Below are 23,258 nucleotides of genomic sequence, written 5' to 3' on the forward strand. Positions count from 1 at the left end.
AGAACCCAACCCAAAAAGTTTGGTTGATTAGTCTGTGGCATTCTGTTAAACTGTTGCTTATGGCGGTCTCTGTGAGCTTCTCAGCGACATTCAGCCAGCCAGGTATCCTGCCTGCAGTAGATGGAATGTGGCAATGGAACGCTGGCTGCGCGTGTCATAATAGGCTCTGAGCCTTTATATACCTGTGCACAGCAGCAGCCACCTTCAGTCTGCTGCTGGACAGCCAGCAGCAGCAGCAGCAGGAGAGGTATGTAATCAGGAGCCCTCCTGCTAAGGGTAGACAGCTGCTCGTTCCACCCCACCCCCCGCCTTAATTGGTTCTCCTCCCTTCCAACGGTGTTGAGGCGGGTGGGAACAGCAGGGGGTGAAGGTGCTGTGTTTAAAGAGGTGGAGTTATGCAGATCTAAAACGCGTGGATTGCAGCAGCAGCAAGCCGAAAAGTGCAGGCATGTAAGGGATCTAGAGGTTGACAACATGTCTTCTTAACGGGAGTCCAGGAGCTCATCTCCACAAATGGACTTTTCAGGATCCTTGGGTGGCTCCGTAGTTTGAAACCAATTCTGGTTATCGCTTCTCGGCCTTTTGGCTAAGATCAAGTGTAGTATCTGTTCTTATCAGTTTAATATCTGATACGTCCCCTATCTGGGGACCATATATTAAATGGATTTTTAGAACAGGGAGATGGTAAAAGAGCTTGCTCTGTCCACTCCACGCATTGACCTGGAATTGCAGTATCTCCAGGACCGGTGCACCCCTTCTTTAATGCAGTTTCTAAAATCAGAAAGAATTGAATTCAATGTTTTTTGTTCATTTTGCTTGTTTGTCGGATTTTGGGATGGACTCTTTGGCTTTGCTTTTCTTCTCCTCATTGGATTTTTCATGTTCAAAGTTGCAGAAGCCAGATTACAAGCTCATTTTGGTTCAACTTCAGCAACTGTGCATTGCATTGCCATGTAATGTGATGCAATGCTATCTTTCTAGCTCTCCCTTTTTACTTCCTTTTGGATAAACAGACATATTAGGCAAGCATTTTGGAGCTTTCACCTAAATAACTACAGGTGGTGAGATAAGCTGCACAATATAATTGACCTTTCAGTATATTGTTGCACACACACCATCTATTTAGCAAATGCCCTTGTTATCAACAGCAGCCTTTTAAACTCACCTGAGCTAACAGGTATGTGCGCTGGTTACTCTGCTGCGCTTAAAATTTCTTTTTTGGTTTGCTACAATGCCTTTTCTGAAACGTTGTCTCCTTCTGCTGGAACACTGACTTCTTTCATTTAATGCCTGCAGACTATAAAAGAGAACCCAACCCAAAAAGTTTGGTTGATTAGTCTGTGGCATTCTGTTAAACTGTTGCTTATGGCGGTCTCTGTGAGCTTCTCAGCGACATTCAGCCAGCCAGGTATCCTGCCTGCAGTAGATGGAATGTGGCAATGGAACGCTGGCTGCGCGTGTCATAATAGGCTCTGAGCCTTTATATACCTGTGCACAGCAGCAGCCACCTTCAGTCTGTTGCTGGACAGCCAGCAGCAGCAGCAGCAGGAGAGGTATGTAATCAGGAGCCCTCCTGCTAAGGGTAGACAGCTGCTCGTTCCACCCCACCCCCCGCCTTAATTGGTTCTCCTCCCTTCCAACGGTGTTGAGGCGGGTGGGAACAGCAGGGGGTGAAGGTGCTGTGTTTAAAGAGGTGGAGTTATGCAGATCTAAAACGCGTGGATTGCAGCAGCAGCAAGCCGAAAAGTGCAGGCATGTAAGGGATCTAGAGGTTGACAACATGTCTTCTTAACGGGAGTCCAGGAGCTCATCTCCACAAATGGACTTTTCAGGATCCTTGGGTGGCTCCGTAGTTTGAAACCAATTCTGGTTATCGCTTCTCGGCCTTTTGGCTAAGATCAAGTGTAGTATCTGTTCTTATCAGTTTAATATCTGATACGTCCCCTATCTGGGGACCATATATTAAATGGATTTTTAGAACAGGGAGATGGAAAAAGAGCTTGCTCTGTCCACTCCACGCATTGACCTGGTATTGCAGTATTTCCAGGACCGGTGCACCCCTTCTTTAATGCAGTTTCTAAAATCAGAAAGAATTGAATTCAATGTTTTTTGTTCATTTTGCTTGTTTGTCGGATTTTGGGATGGACTCTTTGGCTTTGCTTTTCTTCTCCTCATTGGATTTTTCATGTTCAAAGTTGCAGAAGCCAGATTACAAGCTCATTTTGGTTCAACTTCAGCAACTGTGCATTGCATTGCCATGTAATGTGATGCAATGCTATCTTTCTAGCTCTCCCTTTTTACTTCCTTTTGGATAAACAGACATATTAGGCAAGCATTTTGGAGCTTTCACCTAAATAACTACAGGTGGTGAGATAAGCTGCACAATATAATTGACCTTTCAGTATATTGTTGCACACACACCATCTATTTAGCAAATGCCCTTGTTATCAACAGCAGCCTTTTAAACTCACCTGAGCTAACAGGTATGTGCGCTGGTTACTCTGCTGCGCTTAAAATTTCTTTTTTGGTTTGCTACAATGCCTTTTCTGAAACGTTGTCTCCTTCTGCTGGAACACTGACTTCTTTCATTTAATGCCTGCAGACTATAAAAGAGAACCCAACCCAAAAAGTTTGGTTGATTAGTCTGTGGCATTCTGTTAAACTGTTGCTTATGGCGGTCTCTGTGAGCTTCTCAGCGACATTCAGCCAGCCAGGTATCCTGCCTGCAGTAGATGGAATGTGGCAATGGAACGCTGGCTGCGCGTGTCATAATAGGCTCTGAGCCTTTATATACCTGTGCACAGCAGCAGCCACCTTCAGTCTGCTGCTGGACAGCCAGCAGCAGCAGCAGCAGGAGAGGTATGTAATCAGGAGCCCTCCTGCTAAGGGTAGACAGCTGCTCGTTCCACCCCACCCCCCGCCTTAATTGGTTCTCCTCCCTTCCAACGGTGTTGAGGCGGGTGGGAACAGCAGGGGGTGAAGGTGCTGTGTTTAAAGAGGTGGAGTTATGCAGATCTAAAACGCGTGGATTGCAGCAGCAGCAAGCCGAAAAGTGCAGGCATGTAAGGGATCTAGAGGTTGACAACATGTCTTCTTAACGGGAGTCCAGGAGCTCATCTCCACAAATGGACTTTTCAGGATCCTTGGGTGGCTCCGTAGTTTGAAACCAATTCTGGTTATCGCTTCTCGGCCTTTTGGCTAAGATCAAGTGTAGTATCTGTTCTTATCAGTTTAATATCTGATACGTCCCCTATCTGGGGACCATATATTAAATGGATTTTTAGAACAGGGAGATGGAAAAAGAGCTTGCTCTGTCCACTCCACGCATTGACCTGGTATTGCAGTATCTCCAGGACCGGTGCACCCCTTCTTTAATGCAGTTTCTAAAATCAGAAAGAATTGAATTCAATGTTTTTTGTTCATTTTGCTTGTTTGTCGGATTTTGGGATGGACTCTTTGGCTTTGCTTTTCTTCTCCTCATTGGATTTTTCATGTTCAAAGTTGCAGAAGCCAGATTACAAGCTCATTTTGGTTCAACTTCAGCAACTGTGCATTGCATTGCCATGTAATGTGATGCAATGCTATCTTTCTAGCTCTCCCTTTTTACTTCCTTTTGGATAAACAGACATATTAGGCAAGCATTTTGGAGCTTTCACCTAAATAACTACAGGTGGTGAGATAAGCTGCACAATATAATTGACCTTTCAGTATATTGTTGCACACACACCATGTATTTAGCAAATGCCCTTGTTATCAACAGCAGCCTTTTAAACTCACCTGAGCTAACAGGTATGTGCGCTGGTTACTCTGCTGCGCTTAAAATTTCTTTTTTGGTTTGCTACAATGCCTTTTCTGAAACGTTGTCTCCTTCTGCTGGAACACTGACTTCTTTCATTTAATGCCTGCAGACTATAAAAGAGAACCCAACCCAAAAAGTTTGGTTGATTAGTCTGTGGCATTCTGTTAAACTGTTGCTTATGGCGGTCTCTGTGAGCTTCTCAGCGACATTCAGCCAGCCAGGTATCCTGCCTGCAGTAGATGGAATGTGGCAATGGAACGCTGGCTGCGCGTGTCATAATAGGCTCTGAGCCTTTATATACCTGTGCACAGCAGCAGCCACCTTCAGTCTGCTGCTGGACAGCCAGCAGCAGCAGCAGCAGGAGAGGTATGTAATCAGGAGCCCTCCTGCTAAGGGTAGACAGCTGCTCGTTCCACCCCACCCCCCGCCTTAATTGGTTCTCCTCCCTTCCAACGGTGTTGAGGCGGGTGGGAACAGCAGGGGGTGAAGGTGCTGTGTTTAAAGAGGTGGAGTTATGCAGATCTAAAACGCGTGGATTGCAGCAGCAGCAAGCCGAAAAGTGCAGGCATGTAAGGGATCTAGAGGTTGACAACATGTCTTCTTAACGGGAGTCCAGGAGCTCATCTCCACAAATGGACTTTTCAGGATCCTTGGGTGGCTCCGTAGTTTGAAACCAATTCTGGTTATCGCTTCTCGGCCTTTTGGCTAAGATCAAGTGTAGTATCTTTCGAAAAGGCGGTTTTGGATGTTGGCCGCCCTAGTAGATTGATACATTATGCACACTGGGGTTTAGGCGCTTGTTAGTACGCCAGGTGGCTAATATAGTCATCTGGTGGAAAGCATGGCCTCCCAGGATCGACGCCATTGGGCCGGGGAAGATCGAAAGCCCGAAGTGTGAAGTGCCCCAGGAGTGGTGACCCTGGGGTGCCTTAACTCACTGGGATTGGGAACCCCACTTGAGTTTATGGCACATTTGCACTAGCACTTCAATATTTCTTTCTTCACACACACCCTTATTCCGGGCCTTCTGGCCTTAGGATGGGGAATTTTTCAATTCCCGGTCGAAGGTCCGGGCAGTATTATACTGTGAAACCTTCACTATTTATTTAATTTTTTTGTCACTGTGTGTCCACTTTTTCACGTGTGTCCACGTCCTTACTAGGATTTTGTCGGGATGCGGTTCCCTTACGGGTTCCTCTCTTGGCAGGTCTAGGGGGGGAGTGTGTGGCCATCAGGTTCCGCTCCCCCCTGAACCCCCCTGGCTCTCCTCTTTCGGGAGGAGAGCGTTGTTGGCTCCCCTCTTCCGGGAGGGGAGCACAGTCTTTGGCTCCAGTGCCTTGCTCGGGTGAGAACTCGGGCAGGTGCTGGGGGTAAGATTGGGTCGCCTCTGGCTTTGGCTGGAGGTGGCTATTTGTCCCTGTTCCTCGCTGTGGCCTTCTGGCTCGGAGGGACGGGGAATGGTTTGTCGGACCCTTCTCCTTTTGGAGAGGGTTTCAAGAAGACCAGCATCCTAGTGCACTTTTTTTGTGGCACTTGTCACTTTTTTTAAGCGCACTCGGGTTTTGTACACGAATTCGGGCTTTCGAAAAAAAAAAAAAAAAAAAATCTGTTCTTATCAGTTTAATATCTGATACGTCCCCTATCTGGGGACCATATATTAAATGGATTTTTAGAACAGGGAGATGGAAAAAGAGCTTGCTCTGTCCACTCCACGCATTGACCTGGTATTGCAGTATCTCCAGGACCGGTGCACCCCTTCTTTAATGCAGTTTCTAAAATCAGAAAGAATTGAATTCAATGTTTTTTGTTCATTTTGCTTGTTTGTCGGATTTTGGGATGGACTCTTTGGCTTTGCTTTTCTTCTCCTCATTGGATTTTTCATGTTCAAAGTTGCAGAAGCCAGATTACAAGCTCATTTTGGTTCAACTTCAGGAACTGTGCATTGCATTGCCATGTAATGTGATGCAATGCTATCTTTCTAGCTCTCCCTTTTTACTTCCTTTTGGATAAACAGACATATTAGGCAAGCATTTTGGAGCTTTCACCTAAATAACTACAGGTGGTGAGATAAGCTGCACAATATAATTGAGCTTTCAGTATATTGTTGCACACACACCATCTATTTAGCAAATGCCCTTGTTATCAACAGCAGCCTTTTAAACTCACCTGAGCTAACAGGTATGTGCGCTGGTTACTCTGCTGCGCTTAAAATTTCTTTTTTGGTTTGCTACAATGCCTTTTCTGAAACGTTGTCTCCTTCTGCTGGAACACTGACTTCTTTCATTTAATGCCTGCAGACTATAAAAGAGAACCCAACCCAAAAAGTTTGGTTGATTAGTCTGTGGCATTCTGTTAAACTGTTGCTTATGGCGGTCTCTGTGAGCTTCTCAGCGACATTCAGCCAGCCAGGTATCCTGCCTGCAGTAGATGGAATGTGGCAATGGAACGCTGGCTGCGCGTGTCATAATAGGCTCTGAGCCTTTATATACCTGTGCACAGCAGCAGCCACCTTCAGTCTGCTGCTGGACAGCCAGCAGCAGCAGCAGCAGGAGAGGTATGTAATCAGGAGCCCTCCTGCTAAGGGTAGACAGCTGCTCGTTCCACCCCACCCCCCGCCTTAATTGGTTCTCCTCCCTTCCAACAGTGTTGAGGCGGGTGGGAACAGCAGGGGGTGAAGGTGCTGTGTTTAAAGAGGTGGAGTTATGCAGATCTAAAACGCGTGGATTGCAGCAGCAGCAAGCCGAAAAGTGCAGGCATGTAAGGGATCTAGAGGTTGACAACATGTCTTCTTAACGGGAGTCCAGGAGCTCATCTCCACAAATGGACTTTTCAGGATCCTTGGGTGGCTCCGTAGTTTGAAACCAATTCTGGTTATCGCTTCTCGGCCTTTTGGCTAAGATCAAGTGTAGTATCTTTCGAAAAGGCGGTTTTGGATGTTGGCCGCCCTAGTAGATTGATACATTATGCACACTGGGGTTTAGGCGCTTGTTAGTACGCCAGGTGGCTAATATAGTCATCTGGTGGAAAGCATGGCCTCCCAGGATCGACGCCATTGGGCCGGGGAAGATCGAAAGCCCGAAGTGTGAAGTGCCCCAGGAGTGGTGACCCTGGGGTGCCTTAACTCACTGGGATTGGGAACCCCACTTGAGTTTATGGCACATTTGCACTAGCACTTCAATATTTCTTTCTTCACACACACCCTTATTCCGGGCCTTCTGGCCTTAGGATGGGGAATTTTTCAATTCCCGGTCGAAGGTCCGGGCAGTATTATACTGTGAAACCTTCACTATTTATTTAATTTTTTTGTCACTGTGTGTCCACTTTTTCACGTGTGTCCACGTCCTTACTAGGATTTTGTCGGGATGCGGTTCCCTTACGGGTTCCTCTCTTGGCAGGTCTAGGGGGGGAGTGTGTGGCCATCAGGTTCCGCTCCCCCCTGAACCCCCCTGGCTCTCCTCTTTCGGGAGGAGAGCGTTGTTGGCTCCCCTCTTCCGGGAGGGGAGCACAGTCTTTGGCTCCAGTGCCTTGCTCGGGTGAGAACTCGGGCAGGTGCTGGGGGTAAGATTGGGTCGCCTCTGGCTTTGGCTGGAGGTGGCTATTTGTCCCTGTTCCTCGCTGTGGCCTTCTGGCTCGGAGGGACGGGGAATGGTTTGTCGGACCCTTCTCCTTTTGGAGAGGGTTTCAAGAAGACCAGCATCCTAGTGCACTTTTTTTGTGGCACTTGTCACTTTTTTTAAGCGCACTCGGGTTTTGTACACGAATTCGGGCTTTCGAAAAAAAAAAAAAAAAAAATCTGCTCTTATCAGTTTAATATCTGATACGTCCCCTATCTGGGGACCATATATTAAATGGATTTTTAGAACAGGGAGATGGAAAAAGAGCTTGCTCTGTCCACTCCACGCATTGACCTGGTATTGCAGTATCTCCAGGACCGGTGCACCCCTTCTTTAATGCAGTTTCTAAAATCAGAAAGAATTGAATTCAATGTTTTTTGTTCATTTTGCTTGTTTGTCGGATTTTGGGATGGACTCTTTGGCTTTGCTTTTCTTCTCCTCATTGGATTTTTCATGTTCAAAGTTGCAGAAGCCAGATTACAAGCTCATTTTGGTTCAACTTCAGCAACTGTGCATTGCATTGCCATGTAATGTGATGCAATGCTATCTTTCTAGCTCTCCCTTTTTACTTCCTTTTGGATAAACAGACATATTAGGCAAGCATTTTGGAGCTTTCACCTAAATAACTACAGGTGGTGAGATAAGCTGCACAATATAATTGACCTTTCAGTATATTGTTGCACACACACCATCTATTTAGCAAATGCCCTTGTTATCAACAGCAGCCTTTTAAACTCACCTGAGCTAACAGGTATGTGCGCTGGTTACTCTGCTGCGCTTAAAATTTCTTTTTTGGTTTGCTACAATGCCTTTTCTGAAACGTTGTCTCCTTCTGCTGGAACACTGACTTCTTTCATTTAATGCCTGCAGACTATAAAAGAGAACCCAACCCAAAAAGTTTGGTTGATTAGTCTGTGGCATTCTGTTAAACTGTTGCTTATGGCGGTCTCTGTGAGCTTCTCAGCGACATTCAGCCAGCCAGGTATCCTGCCTGCAGTAGATGGAATGTGGCAATGGAACGCTGGCTGCGCGTGTCATAATAGGCTCTGAGCCTTTATATACCTGTGCACAGCAGCAGCCACCTTCAGTCTGCTGCTGGACAGCCAGCAGCAGCAGCAGCAGGAGAGGTATGTAATCAGGAGCCCTCCTGCTAAGGGTAGACAGCTGCTCGTTCCACCCCACCCCCCGCCTTAATTGGTTCTCCTCCCTTCCAACGGTGTTGAGGCGGGTGGGAACAGCAGGGGGTGAAGGTGCTGTGTTTAAAGAGGTGGAGTTATGCAGATCTAAAACGCGTGGATTGCAGCAGCAGCAAGCCGAAAAGTGCAGGCATGTAAGGGATCTAGAGGTTGACAACATGTCTTCTTAACGGGAGTCCAGGAGCTCATCTCCACAAATGGACTTTTCAGGATCCTTGGGTGGCTCCGTAGTTTGAAACCAATTCTGGTTATCGCTTCTCGGCCTTTTGGCTAAGATCAAGTGTAGTATCTGTTCTTATCAGTTTAATATCTGATACGTCCCCTATCTGGGGACCATATATTAAATGGATTTTTAGAACAGGGAGATGGAAAAAGAGCTTGCTCTGTCCACTCCACGCATTGACCTGGTATTGCAGTATCTCCAGGACCGGTGCACCCCTTCTTTAATGCAGTTTCTAAAATCAGAAAGAATTGAATTCAATGTTTTTTGTTCATTTTGCTTGTTTGTCGGATTTTGGGATGGACTCTTTGGCTTTGCTTTTCTTCTCCTCATTGGATTTTTCATGTTCAAAGTTGCAGAAGCCAGATTACAAGCTCATTTTGGTTCAACTTCAGGAACTGTGCATTGCATTGCCATGTAATGTGATGCAATGCTATCTTTCTAGCTCTCCCTTTTTACTTCCTTTTGGATAAACAGACATATTAGGCAAGCATTTTGGAGCTTTCACCTAAATAACTACAGGTGGTGAGATAAGCTGCACAATATAATTGACCTTTCAGTATATTGTTGCACACACACCATCTATTTAGCAAATGCCCTTGTTATCAACAGCAGCCTTTTAAACTCACCTGAGCTAACAGGTATGTGCGCTGGTTACTCTGCTGCGCTTAAAATTTCTTTTTTGGTTTGCTACAATGCCTTTTCTGAAACGTTGTCTCCTTCTGCTGGAACACTGACTTCTTTCATTTAATGCCTGCAGACTATAAAAGAGAACCCAACCCAAAAAGTTTGGTTGATTAGTCTGTGGCATTCTGTTAAACTGTTGCTTATGGCGGTCTCTGTGAGCTTCTCAGCGACATTCAGCCAGCCAGGTATCCTGCCTGCAGTAGATGGAATGTGGCAATGGAACGCTGGCTGCGCGTGTCATAATAGGCTCTGAGCCTTTATATACCTGTGCACAGCAGCAGCCACCTTCAGTCTGCTGCTGGACAGCCAGCAGCAGCAGCAGCAGGAGAGGTATGTAATCAGGAGCCCTCCTGCTAAGGGTAGACAGCTGCTCGTTCCACCCCACCCCCCGCCTTAATTGGTTCTCCTCCCTTCCAACAGTGTTGAGGCGGGTGGGAACAGCAGGGGGTGAAGGTGCTGTGTTTAAAGAGGTGGAGTTATGCAGATCTAAAACGCGTGGATTGCAGCAGCAGCAAGCCGAAAAGTGCAGGCATGTAAGGGATCTAGAGGTTGACAACATGTCTTCTTAACGGGAGTCCAGGAGCTCATCTCCACAAATGGACTTTTCAGGATCCTTGGGTGGCTCCGTAGTTTGAAACCAATTCTGGTTATCGCTTCTCGGCCTTTTGGCTGAGATCAGGTGCAGTGATCTAACGGTTGCTGCCTTGGTCTTGGCTGAGAGGTGCCCGGGGTACCCGGCTCCTTGGCCTGGGGGGATCGTCTCACCTTTTGGTGGGACTTCACCCCCCTGCTGCTATTAGGGAGCTGGCTTAGTCCCCGGGCAACAAGTTGCGATCCCCAGGCGAAAGGCCGAGCCCGTAGTGACGGTAAGCCTTTGCCACTTTGGTGAGATGCCTTGTTCATTTCAATTTTCCACTGGCTCCGGCCAGATCAAGAACTCGGTGCGTATCGAGGTTCCAGCAAACCATGTCGGATATGACAACCCCCGTGAGTTCTATGTACAGATTTTGAGAGATCTGTTGAACGTGAAAGATCATGATGTTTACTGCCTGCAGGAGAAGGGGCAGAGTACATATATTCTCACGTTCTCGACCAAGGTTGCCTGCCAGCACTTTTACGAATGCGTTAAGGGGAACGTCAAAGGTCGGAGCGGTTTCTGGAATGGGAAACGACGCTTTATGGTACGCTTCAGACTTGACCCTGGGGGTGTAGAAGGCCTTATGCACCCCCCTCCACAGTGGTGCTGGGAAGAGACCATGGCTACCTCTTCTATGATGGACAACCATTCAGGTGTCGTAGGTGTGGTGACCTTGGTCACATACAGAGCGATTGTAAGAACGAGCGGATGAGTCAGTGCCACAATTGTGGACAATGGGGTCATGCCTCAAAGGACTGTAAGAACAGTAAGACCTGCAGTGGGTGCGGAATGTCTACTCACCTGTTCAGTAATTGTCCGATGCGGACAAGGTCTCGTGGTGGCTCTCGGGCGCCTGCGGCTAGTTCCGCAGGAGTTCCTGCTGATGCCAGCAGGGTCAGCCCGGGTGACCCCAGAAAAAGCTTTGTGGACATTACTAAAGGTCAAAAACAGTCTGACTCAGTCGATGCTCAGTCGGTACCTTTGCGGAAAAACCCGGCCTCTGTAGCCGAGGTCACGCCTTTGCCTACTCCTGCAGGGGTCCAGGTTTCACCTGGTGGGGAGATGGCACCTTCTCAGAGCGGAAATGAGAGGGAACCAAAAAAGAGGCGAAAATCTGGAGCTGTTGGTACCAATCCAGATGTCCATCCAGATACCCCTGCTGATGCCAGCACAGATGTTGGACCAGATGTCTGCCCTGATGCCAGTCCAGACGGATGCCCTGATGCCAATCCAGATGGATGCCCTGATGCCAATCCAGATGGATGCCCTGATGCCAATCCAGATGGATGTCCTGATGCCAACCCAGATGGATGCCCTGATGCCAGTCCAGATGGATGTCCTGATGCCAGTCCAGATGGATGTCCTGATGCCAGTCCAGATGGATGTCCTGGAACCATTCCTGATGGATGTCCTGTTGCCTGCCTGGATGATAGAGGTCGTGCAGTGGTTGGTGAACCTGTTGCTGGTCCTGATGGTCATCCTGCTCCGGAGATGATGTCCCTTGGTGCTCCTGGAGGGTCTGCGGGTATTCCACCTGCTGCAGTGCCTGGTGAGGATCGGGTGGATTCGGAGGATCGGATGGATCTCAGCGCCAGTGGTAAGAGAAGTCGTGAAGAGGCACAGGAGGAGCATAACCTGCCTCAGATGTCCCGTAAAGTCTTTCTATCTAGTGCTGCAAAAATTCTCAGCCCAGAGGGGACTAACTTAATTGAGGATTTCCTTCACCTTCTCTGTCACAAATTATTGATTCAGATTCAGAGTATAATGAATCAATAAAAAACACCTAACATGGCAGAAATCCGTGTTGCCTCACTAAATGTGAGAAGCCTAAAGAGCCCTGTTAGACGGGCTGCTTTGTTTGCTTGGTTACTGTCTCTGAACTTTGACATTTTTTTCCTGCAAGAATGCGGTATTGATCACGATTTGTCATACCCCAACTTAAAAATGGACTGGTCAGCAGGACCCTCTATTTGGTCAGGGTCCAATGAAAAATAAAGCTGCCGGGGTTGGGATTTTATTCAAATGTCAAAATGTTAATGTTTTATCCATCACTGAAATAGTTCCAGGTCGTGCCTTATCAACTCATGTTATTTTAAATGGTTTTACCTGTCGTCTTATTAATGTTTATGCATCCCCAGAGAAAAATGAGCGTGCTTCCCTTTTTAATGTCATCCCTTTGTTTTTATCAGGTCCGTCCCCTGTGATAGTGGGAGGGGATTTTAACTGTGTCATGTTGGGGGAGGGGAGGAGTGGAGGTGATACTAATGGAAGAACAGACAAAACATCCAGTCTGTTAAAACATTTGACAACGGACCTCAAATTATTAGATGCTTGGAGAAAGTCCTACCCTACTGACCCTGGGCATACATGGAGGGGTAGAGGGATGTCATCTTGTATTGATTTTATTTTTTCCTCTTCTGATGTTTTTAAACCTAGGAATGCTGGTCTAATAGAAAATATTTTTTCTGATCATGTATTACTATACAATGTATTGCAAACTCCACAGGAAGCAAAAGTTGGAAAAGGTATGTGGAAATTGAATGTGCTCTTATTAGAAGACGAACTGGTAAGGGCGGAGTTTTATGCAAAGTATGAGAGTTGGAGAAGACGGAAACACCCAAATCAGAGTATGTTGGGGTGGTGGGAGTGTGTTAAAACCCGTATTAAAGAATTTTTTATTAAAATTGGTAAAAGGAAGGCACGTGAAAAAAGGAAATGTTTTAAAGATTTTAATGTCAGGATGCAAACTCTCCATAAGCTTAAGGGGTGGGGAGTGCCTGGTGTGGATGGTGAGATTGCCAAGATCCAGACAGAAATCCAAAAATTCCTGGAACAAAAGGGTAAAGAAATTATATTTAATGCCCGTGTGAAATATTTGGAAGAGGGTGAGACCTGCTCAAGGTTCTTCTTTAAAAAAATGAGTGACAAAAAACAAGTGATTACTGAGCTAGAAGGACAATCTTCCACTGAGAGCATTTTAGAGCATACTGCTAATTTTTATAGAGATCTTTTTAGTATTAAAAATGTTGATGAACCTGCTTTTACAGAGAATCTTAATGTTTTATCCCAGTTTTTAAATAAAGATGACCAGATTTTTTTAGCTAAAGAACTTTTACCCAGTGAAATTGAAGAGACCCTTAAGAGTTTTAATAAAGGTAAGGCTCCTGGATCAGATGGCCTTCCTATTGAATTTTATCTTTGCTTTTGGGATCTAATTAAGGAGGATTTTATACAAGTAGTTTGTGAAGCCTCTAAGGCTGATTTATTACCATATTCATGGCGTAAAAGTATGATTACATTAATTTTTAAGAAAGGTGATAAATCAAAGTTGGAGAATTGGAGGCCTATTTCACTATTAAATACAGACTACAAGATTTTAGCTAAAGTTGTTGCTGGTCGTCTTAAAGCAGTTATTAAAAATGTAATTCATCCAGATCAGGTTTGTGGTGTCCCCGGGAGATCAATCTGGGAGCATCTAAACCTAATTCGTGATCTTATCTGGTTTCAAAAAGATAGAAAACAGCCACTAGCTATTTTATCTTTGGATTTTATGAAAGCGTTTGATAGGGTCTCCCACTTTTATCTTTTTAAAGTTATGGGAAAGATGGGGTTCCCTGATTCTTTTATTCAGAAAATTGCGCTTTTATACAAACAGTCATCTGCCCGGATTTTAGTCAATGGTTTTTTAACTAGAGAGGTGGAGCTTCTTTCCGGTGTTAAACAAGGTTGCCCCATGTCCCCACTTTTATTTGTCTGCTCCATTGAGCCACTGTTGTGCCTGCTGCGTCGGGACAAGGTGGTTAGGGGCATTTTTATTCCGGGTGGGGGTGGACAACAAGTTAAAGCCATTGGATATATGGATGACATATCTGTATATGGCACTAGCTCAGCATCTATTAACAGAGCAATTCTAATTACTGAAATTTTTAGTGCTGGGTCTGGGTTTAAGTTGAATATAAATAAATGTGACTGTATGATTATGGGTCAATGGGAGTCAGATCCGCCTAGGGTTCCCACACAAACAGTAGGAATCAAGATCCTGGGTGTCTTGTTTAATCCTGCTAATGATGGTATTGAAAACTGGGATTTGGTTTTGAATAAATTAAATCAGAAGATCTCTTTATGGCAAACTCGAAAACTAACAATGGAGGGCAAGATTCTTGTAATTAAAATGGTTTTGCTTCCTATCATTTTGTATGCCGCTATGGTTTTTCCCCCTAATTCTCTGTATCTTAAAAGACTTATGAAGCCCATGTTTTATTTTCTGTGGGGATCCAAAATGGAGAAATTGAGGAGGGAGGTGGTATGTAAAAGCAAGAAAAATGGGGGTAAAGGGTTCCCTGATTTAAAATTGTTTTTATTTATCAAGTTTTTTGTATTTTGTTGCAAAAGCTTGAATAATGTTGGGGCTTTCTCTTGTTTTCTTAGATATACAACTGGGTTTCTTTTCCGAAAGTTGAACTTCAGTATGACTGTTAATTGTCCTTTTCTCTTATCTCCCCCTAAGCATTACAAGATCTTGGAGAAGGTCATTTCAGAATATGATCTGACCCAAGTTGATCGTCAGCTTTTATTTGATCAACGTAAGTTAACAGTTATTTGTAAGGGACATGAGGAGATGGAGGATGTGTCTAATTTTTCCATCTCCAGGTGCCGCCTGGTGTGGAACAACGTGGCCTGTCCTGCACTTAGCAACTCACAAAAGGATTTAGCTTGGCAGGTTGTTCACCAATGTCTCCCTACGAGAGCTTTTCAGCATCATAGGGGGCTGGTGGCTAGTGCTAGATGTCCCAGAGAAAGATGCGCCCCAAACGAGTCAGTGTTTCATTTACTGTGGGATTACCCCTACGCACAAGAGCTATGGCAGACGGTGGGCACCCTCCTAAAATGGATATGTGGTATACAAACCCTAAATTGTGACATTATAATATATGGGATAATTAATTGCCCAACCATGAAACAAGCACGAGTCGCATGGCTTATAATAAACTGTTTAAAAGAAGCTTTATGGAAATTGCGCAATATATTATTGTTTAAACGTGAATTTATTCCTGTCAAAGATTGTATTGGGCTTGCTCTTTGTGAAATGTTTACATACTACCTGAGAGATTGTAAAAAGATGGGAATCAATGAAGCAAAAAAGCTATGGTGTTTGCAAATTTGGAATATGTATTTATTTATGTAAATTATATGCAAAACTGTGTTTTATGTTTTTTATGCTTTTAAGTGCATTTTAATTCTGACTCTGTATTAGTTTTATGTCATATTTTATTCCAGTATTTGTGATTTGTTTCAAATATTGTATCGGATATGTTCTTTGTGAAAAGTTTTCATACTACCTGATTGTAAAAAGATAAAGTTAAAAAGCTATGGTGTTTGCATTTGACATATGTATTTATTTATGCAAATTATATGCAAAACTGTGTTTTATGATTTTTATGCTTTTATGCGCTTTTTAAATCTGACCTTGTATTTGTTTTATGTCATATTTTATTCAAGTCTTTGTGATTTGTTTGTAATTTATGATGTATGTCTGATTTAAATAAAGCTTGTTTGAAAACGAAAAAAAAAAAAAAAAAAAAAAAATCTGTTCTTATCAGTTTAATATCTGATACGTCCCCTATCTGGGGACCATATATTAAATGGATTTTTAGAACAGGGAGATGGAAAAAGAGCTTGCTCTGTCCACTCCACGCATTGACCTGGTATTGCAGTATCTCCAGGACCGGTGCACCCCTTCTTTAATGCAGTTTCTAAAATCAGAAAGAATTGAATTCAATGTTTTTTGTTCATTTTGCTTGTTTGTCGGATTTTGGGATGGACTCTTTGGCTTTGCTTTTCTTCTCCTCATTGGATTTTTCATGTTCAAAGTTGCAGAAGCCAGATTACAAGCTCATTTTGGTTCAACTTCAGCAACTGTGCATTGCATTGCCATGTAATGTGATGCAATGCTATCTTTCTAGCTCTCCCTTTTTACTTCCTTTTGGATAAACAGACATATTAGGCAAGCATTTTGGAGCTTTCACCTAAATAACTACAGGTGGTGAGATAAGCTGCACAATATAATTGACCTTTCAGTATATTGTTGCACACACACCATCTATTTAGCAAATGCCCTTGTTATCAACAGCAGCCTTTTAAACTCACCTGAGCTAACAGGTATGTGCGCTGGTTACTCTGCTGCGCTTAAAATTTCTTTTTTGGTTTGCTACAATGCCTTTTCTGAAACGTTGTCTCCTTCTGCTGGAACACTGACTTCTTTCATTTAATGCCTGCAGACTATAAAAGAGAACCCAACCCAAAAAGTTTGGTTGATTAGTCTGTGGCATTCTGTTAAACTGTTGCTTATGGCGGTCTCTGTGAGCTTCTCAGCGACATTCAGCCAGCCAGGTATCCTGCCTGCAGTAGATGGAATGTGGCAATGGAACGCTGGCTGCGCGTGTCATAATAGGCTCTGAGCCTTTATATACCTGTGCACAGCAGCAGCCACCTTCAGTCTGCTGCTGGACAGCCAGCAGCAGCAGCAGGAGAGGTATGTAATCAGGAGCCCTCCTGCTAAGGGTAGACAGCTGCTCGTTCCACCCCACCCCCCGCCTTAATTGGTTCTCCTCCCTTCCAACGGTGTTGAGGCGGGTGGGAACAGCAGGGGGTGAAGGTGCTGTGTTTAAAGAGGTGGAGTTATGCAGATCTAAAACGCGTGGATTGCAGCAGCAGCAAGCCGAAAAGTGCAGGCATGTAAGGGATCTAGAGGTTGACAACATGTCTTCTTAACGGGAGTCCAGGAGCTCATCTCCACAAATGGACTTTTCAGGATCCTTGGGTGGCTCCGTAGTTTGAAACCAATTCTGGTTATCGCTTCTCGGCCTTTTGGCTAAGATCAAGTGTAGTATCTGTTCTTATCAGTTTAATATCTGATACGTCCCCTATCTGGGGACCATATATTAAATGGATTTTTAGAACAGGGAGATGGAAAAAGAGCTTGCTCTGTCCACTCCACGCATTGACCTGGTATTGCAGTATCTCCAGGACCGGTGCACCCCTTCTTTAATGCAGTTTCTAAAATCAGAAAGAATTGAATTCAATGTTTTTTGTTCATTTTGCTTGTTTGTCGGATTTTGGGATGGACTCTTTGGCTTTGCTTTTCTTCTCCTCATTGGATTTTTCATGTTCAAAGTTGCAGAAGCCAGATTACAAGCTCATTTTGGTTCAACTTCAGCAACTGTGCATTGCATTGCCATGTAATGTGATGCAATGCTATCTTTCTAGCTCTCCCTTTTTACTTCCTTTTGGATAAACAGACATATTAGGCAAGCATTTTGGAGCTTTCACCTAAATAACTACAGGTGGTGAGATAAGCTGCACAATATAATTGACCTTTCAGTATATTGTTGCACACACACCATCTATTTAGCAAATGCCCTTGTTATCAACAGCAGCCTTTTAAACTCACCTGAGCTAACAGGTATGTGCGCTGGTTACTCTGCTGCGCTTAAAATTTCTTTTTTTGTTTGCTACAATGCCTTTTCTGAAACGTTGTCTCCTTCTGCTGGAACACTGACTTCTTTCATTTAATGCCTGCAGACTATAAAAGAGAACCCAACCCAAAAAGTTTGGTTGATTAGTCTGTGGCATTCTGTTAAACTGTTGCTTATGGCGGTCTCTGTGAGCTTCTCAGCGACATTCAGCCAGCCAGGTATCCTGCCTGCAGTAGATGGAATGTGGCAATGGAATGCTGGCTGCGCGTGTCATAATAGGCTCTGAGCCTTTATATACCTGTGCACAGCAGCAGCCACCTTCAGTCTGCTGCTGGACAGCCAGCAGCAGCAGCAGCAGGAGAGGTATGTAATCAGGAGCCCTCCTGCTAAGGGTAGACAGCTGCTCGTTCCACCCCACCCTCCGCCTTAATTGGTTCTCCTCCCTTCCAACGGTGTTGAGGCGGGTGGGAACAGCAGGGGGTGAAGGTGCTGTGTTTAAAGAGGTGGAGTTATGCAGATCTAAAACGCGTGGATTGCAGCAGCAGCAAGCCGAAAAGTGCAGGCATGTAAGGGATCTAGAGGTTGACAACATGTCTTCTTAACGGGAGTCCAGGAGCTCATCTCCACAAATGGACTTTTCAGGATCCTTGGGTGGCTCCGTAGTTTGAAACCAATTCTGGTTATCGCTTCTCGGCCTTTTGGCTAAGATCAAGTGTAGTATCTGTTCTTATCAGTTTAATATCTGATACGTCCCCTATCTGGGGACCATATATTAAATGGATTTTTAGAACAGGGAGATGGAAAAAGAGCTTGCTCTGTCCACTCCACGCATTGACCTGGTATTGCAGTATCTCCAGGACCGGTGCACCCCTTCTTTAATGCAGTTTCTAAAATCAGAAAGAATTGAATTCAATGTTTTTTGTTCATTTTGCTTGTTTGTCGGATTTTGGGATGGACTCTTTGGCTTTGCTTTTCTTCTCCTCATTGGATTTTTCATGTTCAAAGTTGCAGAAGCCAGATTACAAGCTCATTTTGGTTCAACTTCAGCAACTGTGCATTGCATTGCCATGTAATGTGATGCAATGCTATCTTTCTAGCTCTCCCTTTTTACTTCCTTTTGGATAAACAGACATATTAGGCAAGCATTTTGGAGCTTTCACCTAAATAACTACAGGTGGTGAGATAAGCTGCACAATATAATTGACCTTTCAGTATATTGTTGCACACACACCATCTATTTAGCAAATGCCCTTGTTATCAACAGCAGCCTTTTAAACTCACCTGAGCTAACAGGTATGTGCGCTGGTTACTCTGCTGCGCTTAAAATTTCTTTTTTGGTTTGCTACAATGCCTTTTCTGAAACGTTGTCTCCTTCTGCTGGAACACTGACTTCTTTCATTTAATGCCTGCAGACTATAAAAGAGAACCCAACCCAAAAAGTTTGGTTGATTAGTCTGTGGCATTCTGTTAAACTGTTGCTTATGGCGGTCTCTGTGAGCTTCTCAGCGACATTCAGCCAGCCAGGTATCCTGCCTGCAGTAGATGGAATGTGGCAATGGAACGCTGGCTGCGCGTGTCATAATAGGCTCTGAGCCTTTATATACCTGTGCACAGCAGCAGCCACCTTCAGTCTGCTGCTGGACAGCCAGCAGCAGCAGCAGCAGGAGAGGTATGTAATCAGGAGCCCTCCTGCTAAGGGTAGACAGCTGCTCGTTCCACCCCACCCCCCGCCTTAATTGGTTCTCCTCCCTTCCAACGGTGTTGAGGCGGGTGGGAACAGCAGGGGGTGAAGGTGCTGTGTTTAAAGAGGTGGAGTTATGCAGATCTAAAACGCGTGGATTGCAGCAGCAGCAAGCCGAAAAGTGCAGGCATGTAAGGGATCTAGAGGTTGACAACATGTCTTCTTAACGGGAGTCCAGGAGCTCATCTCCACAAATGGACTTTTCAGGATCCTTGGGTGGCTCCGTAGTTTGAAACCAATTCTGGTTATCGCTTCTCGGCCTTTTGGCTAAGATCAAGTGTAGTATCTGTTCTTATCAGTTTAATATCTGATACGTCCCCTATCTGGGGACCATATATTAAATGGATTTTTAGAACAGGGAGATGGAAAAAGAGCTTGCTCTGTCCACTCCACGCATTGACCTGGTATTGAAGTATCTCCAGGACCGGTGCACCCCTTCTTTAATGCAGTTTCTAAAATCAGAAAGAATTGAATTCAATGTTTTTTGTTCATTTTGCTTGTTTGTCGGATTTTGGGATGGACTCTTTGGCTTTGCTTTTCTTCTCCTCATTGGATTTTTCATGTTCAAAGTTGCAGAAGCCAGATTACAAGCTCATTTTGGTTCAACTTCAGCAACTGTGCATTGCATTGCCATGTAATGTGATGCAATGCTATCTTTCTAGCTCTCCCTTTTTACTTCCTTTTGGATAAACAGACATATTAGGCAAGCATTTTGGAGCTTTCACCTAAATAACTACAGGTGGTGAGATAAGCTGCACAATATAATTGACCTTTCAGTATATTGTTGCACACACACCATCTATTTAGCAAATGCCCTTGTTATCAACAGCAGCCTTTTAAACTCACCTGAGCTAACAGGTATGTGCGCTGGTTACTCTGCTGCGCTTAAAATATCTTTTTTGGTTTGCTACAATGCCTTTTCTGAAACGTTGTCTCCTTCTGCTGGAACACTGACTTCTTTCATTTAATGCCTGCAGACTATAAAAGAGAACCCAACCCAAAAAGTTTGGTTGATTAGTCTGTGGCATTCTGTTAAACTGTTGCTTATGGCGGTCTCTGTGAGCTTCTCAGCGACATTCAGCCAGCCAGGTATCCTGCCTGCAGTAGATGGAATGTGGCAATGGAACGCTGGCTGCGCGTGTCATAATAGGCTCTGAGCCTTTATATACCTGTGCACAGCAGCAGCCACCTTCAGTCTGCTGCTGGACAGCCAGCAGCAGCAGCAGCAGGAGAGGTATGTAATCAGGAGCCCTCCTGCTAAGGGTAGACAGCTGCTCGTTCCACCCCACCCCCCGCCTTAATTGGTTCTCCTCCCTTCCAACGGTGTTGAGGCGGGTGGGAACAGCAGGGGGTGAAGGTGCTGTGTTTAAAGAGGTGGAGTTATGCAGATCTAAAACGCGTGGATTGCAGCAGCAGCAAGCCGAAAAGTGCAGGCATGTAAGGGATCTAGAGGTTGACAACATGTCTTCTTAACGGGAGTCCAGGAGCTCATCTCCACAAATGGACTTTTCAGGATCCTTGGGTGGCTCCGTAGTTTGAAACCAATTCTGGTTATCGCTTCTCGGCCTTTTGGCTAAGATCAAGTGTAGTATCTGTTCTTATCAGTTTAATATCTGATACGTCCCCTATCTGGGGACCATATATTAAATGGATTTTTAGAACAGGGAGATGGAAAAAGAGCTTGCTCTGTCCACTCCACGCATTGACCTGGTATTGCAGTATCTCCAGGACCGGTGCACCCCTTCTTTAATGCAGTTTCTAAAATCAGAAAGAATTGAATTCAATGTTTTTTGTTCATTTTGCTTGTTTGTCGGATTTTGGGATGGACTCTTTGGCTTTGCTTTTCTTCTCCTCATTGGATTTTTCATGTTCAAAGTTGCAGAAGCCAGATTACAAGCTCATTTTGGTTCAACTTCAGCAACTGTGCATTGCATTGCCATGTAATGTGATGCAATGCTATCTTTCTAGCTCTCCCTTTTTACTTCCTTTTGGATAAACAGACATATTAGGCAAGCATTTTGGAGCTTTCACCTAAATAACTACAGGTGGTGAGATAAGCTGCACAATATAATTGACCTTTCAGTATATTGTTGCACACACACCATCTATTTAGCAAATGCCCTTGTTATCAACAGCAGCCTTTTAAACTCACCTGAGCTAACAGGTATGTGCGCTGGTTACTCTGCTGCGCTTAAAATTTCTTTTTTGGTTTGCTACAATGCCTTTTCTGAAACGTTGTCTCCTTCTGCTGGAACACTGACTTCTTTCATTTAATGCCTGCAGACTATAAAAGAGAACCCAACCCAAAAAGTTTGGTTGATTAGTCTGTGGCATTCTGTTAAACTGTTGCTTATGGCGGTCTCTGTGAGCTTCTCAGCGACATTCAGCCAGCCAGGTATCCTGCCTGCAGTAGATGGAATGTGGCAATGGAACGCTGGCTGCGCGTGTCATAATAGGCTCTGAGCCTTTATATACCTGTGCACAGCAGCAGCCACCTTCAGTCTGCTGCTGGACAGCCAGCAGCAGCAGCAGCAGGAGAGGTATGTAATCAGGAGCCCTCCTGCTAAGGGTAGACAGCTGCTCGTTCCACCCCACCCCCCGCCTTAATTGGTTCTCCTCCCTTCCAACGGTGTTGAGACGGGTGGGAACAGCAGGGGGTGAAGGTGCTGTGTTTAAAGAGGTGGAGTTATGCAGATCTAAAACGCGTGGATTGCAGCAGCAGCAAGCCGAAAAGTGCAGGCATGTAAGGGATCTAGAGGTTGACAACATGTCTTCTTAACGGGAGTCCAGGAGCTCATCTCCACAAATGGACTTTTCAGGATCCTTGGGTGGCTCCGTAGTTTGAAACCAATTCTGGTTATCGCTTCTCGGCCTTTTGGCTAAGATCAAGTGTAGTATCTGTTCTTATCAGTTTAATATCTGATACGTCCCCTATCTGGGGACCATATATTAAATGGATTTTTAGAACAGGGAGATGGAAAAAGAGCTTGCTCTGTCCACTCCACGCATTGACCTGGTATTGCAGTATCTCCAGGACCGGTGCACCCCTTCTTTAATGCAGTTTCTAAAATCAGAAAGAATTGAATTCAATGTTTTTTGTTCATTTTGCTTGTTTGTCAGATTTTGGGATGGACTCTTTGGCTTTGCTTTTCTTCTCCTCATTGGATTTTTCATGTTCAAAGTTGCAGAAGCCAGATTACAAGCTCATTTTGGTTCAACTTCAGCAACTGTGCATTGCATTGCCATGTAATGTGATGCAATGCTATCTTTCTAGCTCTCCCTTTTTACTTCCTTTTGGATAAACAGACATATTAGGCAAGCATTTTGGAGCTTTCACCTAAATAACTACAGGTGGTGAGATAAGCTGCACAATATAATTGACCTTTCAGTATATTGTTGCACACACACCATCTATTTAGCAAATGCCCTTGTTATCAACAGCAGCCTTTTAAACTCACCTGAGCTAACAGGTATGTGCGCTGGTTACTCTGCTGCGCTTAAAATTTCTTTTTTGGTTTGCTACAATGCCTTTTCTGAAACGTAGTCTCCTTCTGCTGGAACACTGACTTCTTTCATTTAATGCCTGCAGACTATAAAAGAGAACCCAACCCAAAAAGTTTGGTTGATTAGTCTGTGGCATTCTGTTAAACTGTTGCTTATGGCGGTCTCTGTGAGCTTCTCAGCGACATTCAGCCAGCCAGGTATCCTGCCTGCAGTAGATGGAATGTGGCAATGGAACGCTGGCTGCGCGTGTCATAATAGGCTCTGAGCCTTTATATACCTGTGCACAGCAGCAGCCACCTTCAGTCTGCTGCTGGACAGCCAGCAGCAGCAGCAGCAGGAGAGGTATGTAATCAGGAGCCCTCCTGCTAAGGGTAGACAGCTGCTC

At 44.8% G+C, this 23,258-nt stretch overlaps 12 non-coding genes and 2 pseudogenes across 12 annotated transcripts; all 14 read left to right on the forward strand.

Moving 5' to 3' along the window:
• Positions 1 to 566: 566 nt before the first annotated feature.
• Positions 567 to 757, forward strand: LOC141198051 (U2 spliceosomal RNA). The gene has a single exon (XR_012270016.1). It is a non-coding gene; the product is annotated as a U2 spliceosomal RNA (small nuclear RNA).
• A 1,115-nt stretch (positions 758 to 1,872) lies between these two features.
• On the forward strand, positions 1,873 to 2,063 carry LOC141198426 (U2 spliceosomal RNA). Its single transcript, XR_012270377.1, has one exon. It is a non-coding gene; the product is annotated as a U2 spliceosomal RNA (small nuclear RNA).
• A 1,115-nt stretch (positions 2,064 to 3,178) lies between these two features.
• LOC141198119 (U2 spliceosomal RNA) lies at positions 3,179 to 3,369 on the forward strand. The gene has a single exon (XR_012270082.1). It is a non-coding gene; the product is annotated as a U2 spliceosomal RNA (small nuclear RNA).
• A 1,115-nt stretch (positions 3,370 to 4,484) lies between these two features.
• Positions 4,485 to 4,576, forward strand: LOC141198016 (U2 spliceosomal RNA; annotated as a pseudogene).
• Positions 4,577 to 5,372: 796 nt separating this feature from the next.
• Positions 5,373 to 5,557, forward strand: LOC141197966 (U2 spliceosomal RNA). Its single transcript, XR_012269968.1, has one exon. It is a non-coding gene; the product is annotated as a U2 spliceosomal RNA (small nuclear RNA).
• A 1,115-nt stretch (positions 5,558 to 6,672) lies between these two features.
• LOC141198017 (U2 spliceosomal RNA) lies at positions 6,673 to 6,764 on the forward strand (annotated as a pseudogene).
• A 796-nt stretch (positions 6,765 to 7,560) lies between these two features.
• On the forward strand, positions 7,561 to 7,744 carry LOC141197989 (U2 spliceosomal RNA). Its single transcript, XR_012269987.1, has one exon. It is a non-coding gene; the product is annotated as a U2 spliceosomal RNA (small nuclear RNA).
• Positions 7,745 to 8,859: 1,115 nt separating this feature from the next.
• LOC141198133 (U2 spliceosomal RNA) lies at positions 8,860 to 9,050 on the forward strand. Its single transcript, XR_012270094.1, has one exon. It is a non-coding gene; the product is annotated as a U2 spliceosomal RNA (small nuclear RNA).
• A 6,647-nt stretch (positions 9,051 to 15,697) lies between these two features.
• LOC141197926 (U2 spliceosomal RNA) lies at positions 15,698 to 15,892 on the forward strand. Its single transcript, XR_012269941.1, has one exon. It is a non-coding gene; the product is annotated as a U2 spliceosomal RNA (small nuclear RNA).
• A 1,112-nt stretch (positions 15,893 to 17,004) lies between these two features.
• LOC141198144 (U2 spliceosomal RNA) lies at positions 17,005 to 17,195 on the forward strand. The gene has a single exon (XR_012270105.1). It is a non-coding gene; the product is annotated as a U2 spliceosomal RNA (small nuclear RNA).
• Positions 17,196 to 18,310: 1,115 nt separating this feature from the next.
• Positions 18,311 to 18,501, forward strand: LOC141198156 (U2 spliceosomal RNA). Its single transcript, XR_012270116.1, has one exon. It is a non-coding gene; the product is annotated as a U2 spliceosomal RNA (small nuclear RNA).
• A 1,115-nt stretch (positions 18,502 to 19,616) lies between these two features.
• On the forward strand, positions 19,617 to 19,807 carry LOC141198474 (U2 spliceosomal RNA). Its single transcript, XR_012270423.1, has one exon. It is a non-coding gene; the product is annotated as a U2 spliceosomal RNA (small nuclear RNA).
• A 1,115-nt stretch (positions 19,808 to 20,922) lies between these two features.
• Positions 20,923 to 21,113, forward strand: LOC141198167 (U2 spliceosomal RNA). The gene has a single exon (XR_012270127.1). It is a non-coding gene; the product is annotated as a U2 spliceosomal RNA (small nuclear RNA).
• Positions 21,114 to 22,228: 1,115 nt separating this feature from the next.
• Positions 22,229 to 22,419, forward strand: LOC141198178 (U2 spliceosomal RNA). Its single transcript, XR_012270138.1, has one exon. It is a non-coding gene; the product is annotated as a U2 spliceosomal RNA (small nuclear RNA).
• The last annotated feature ends 839 nt before the right edge of the window (positions 22,420 to 23,258 follow it).

The sequence above is a fragment of the Phyllobates terribilis genome, unplaced genomic scaffold (assembly GCF_046119375.1).
Source record: "Phyllobates terribilis strain yellow unplaced genomic scaffold, ASM4611937v1 Scaffold_94__1_contigs__length_6153435, whole genome shotgun sequence".
NCBI lineage: Eukaryota > Metazoa > Chordata > Amphibia > Anura > Dendrobatidae > Phyllobates > Phyllobates terribilis.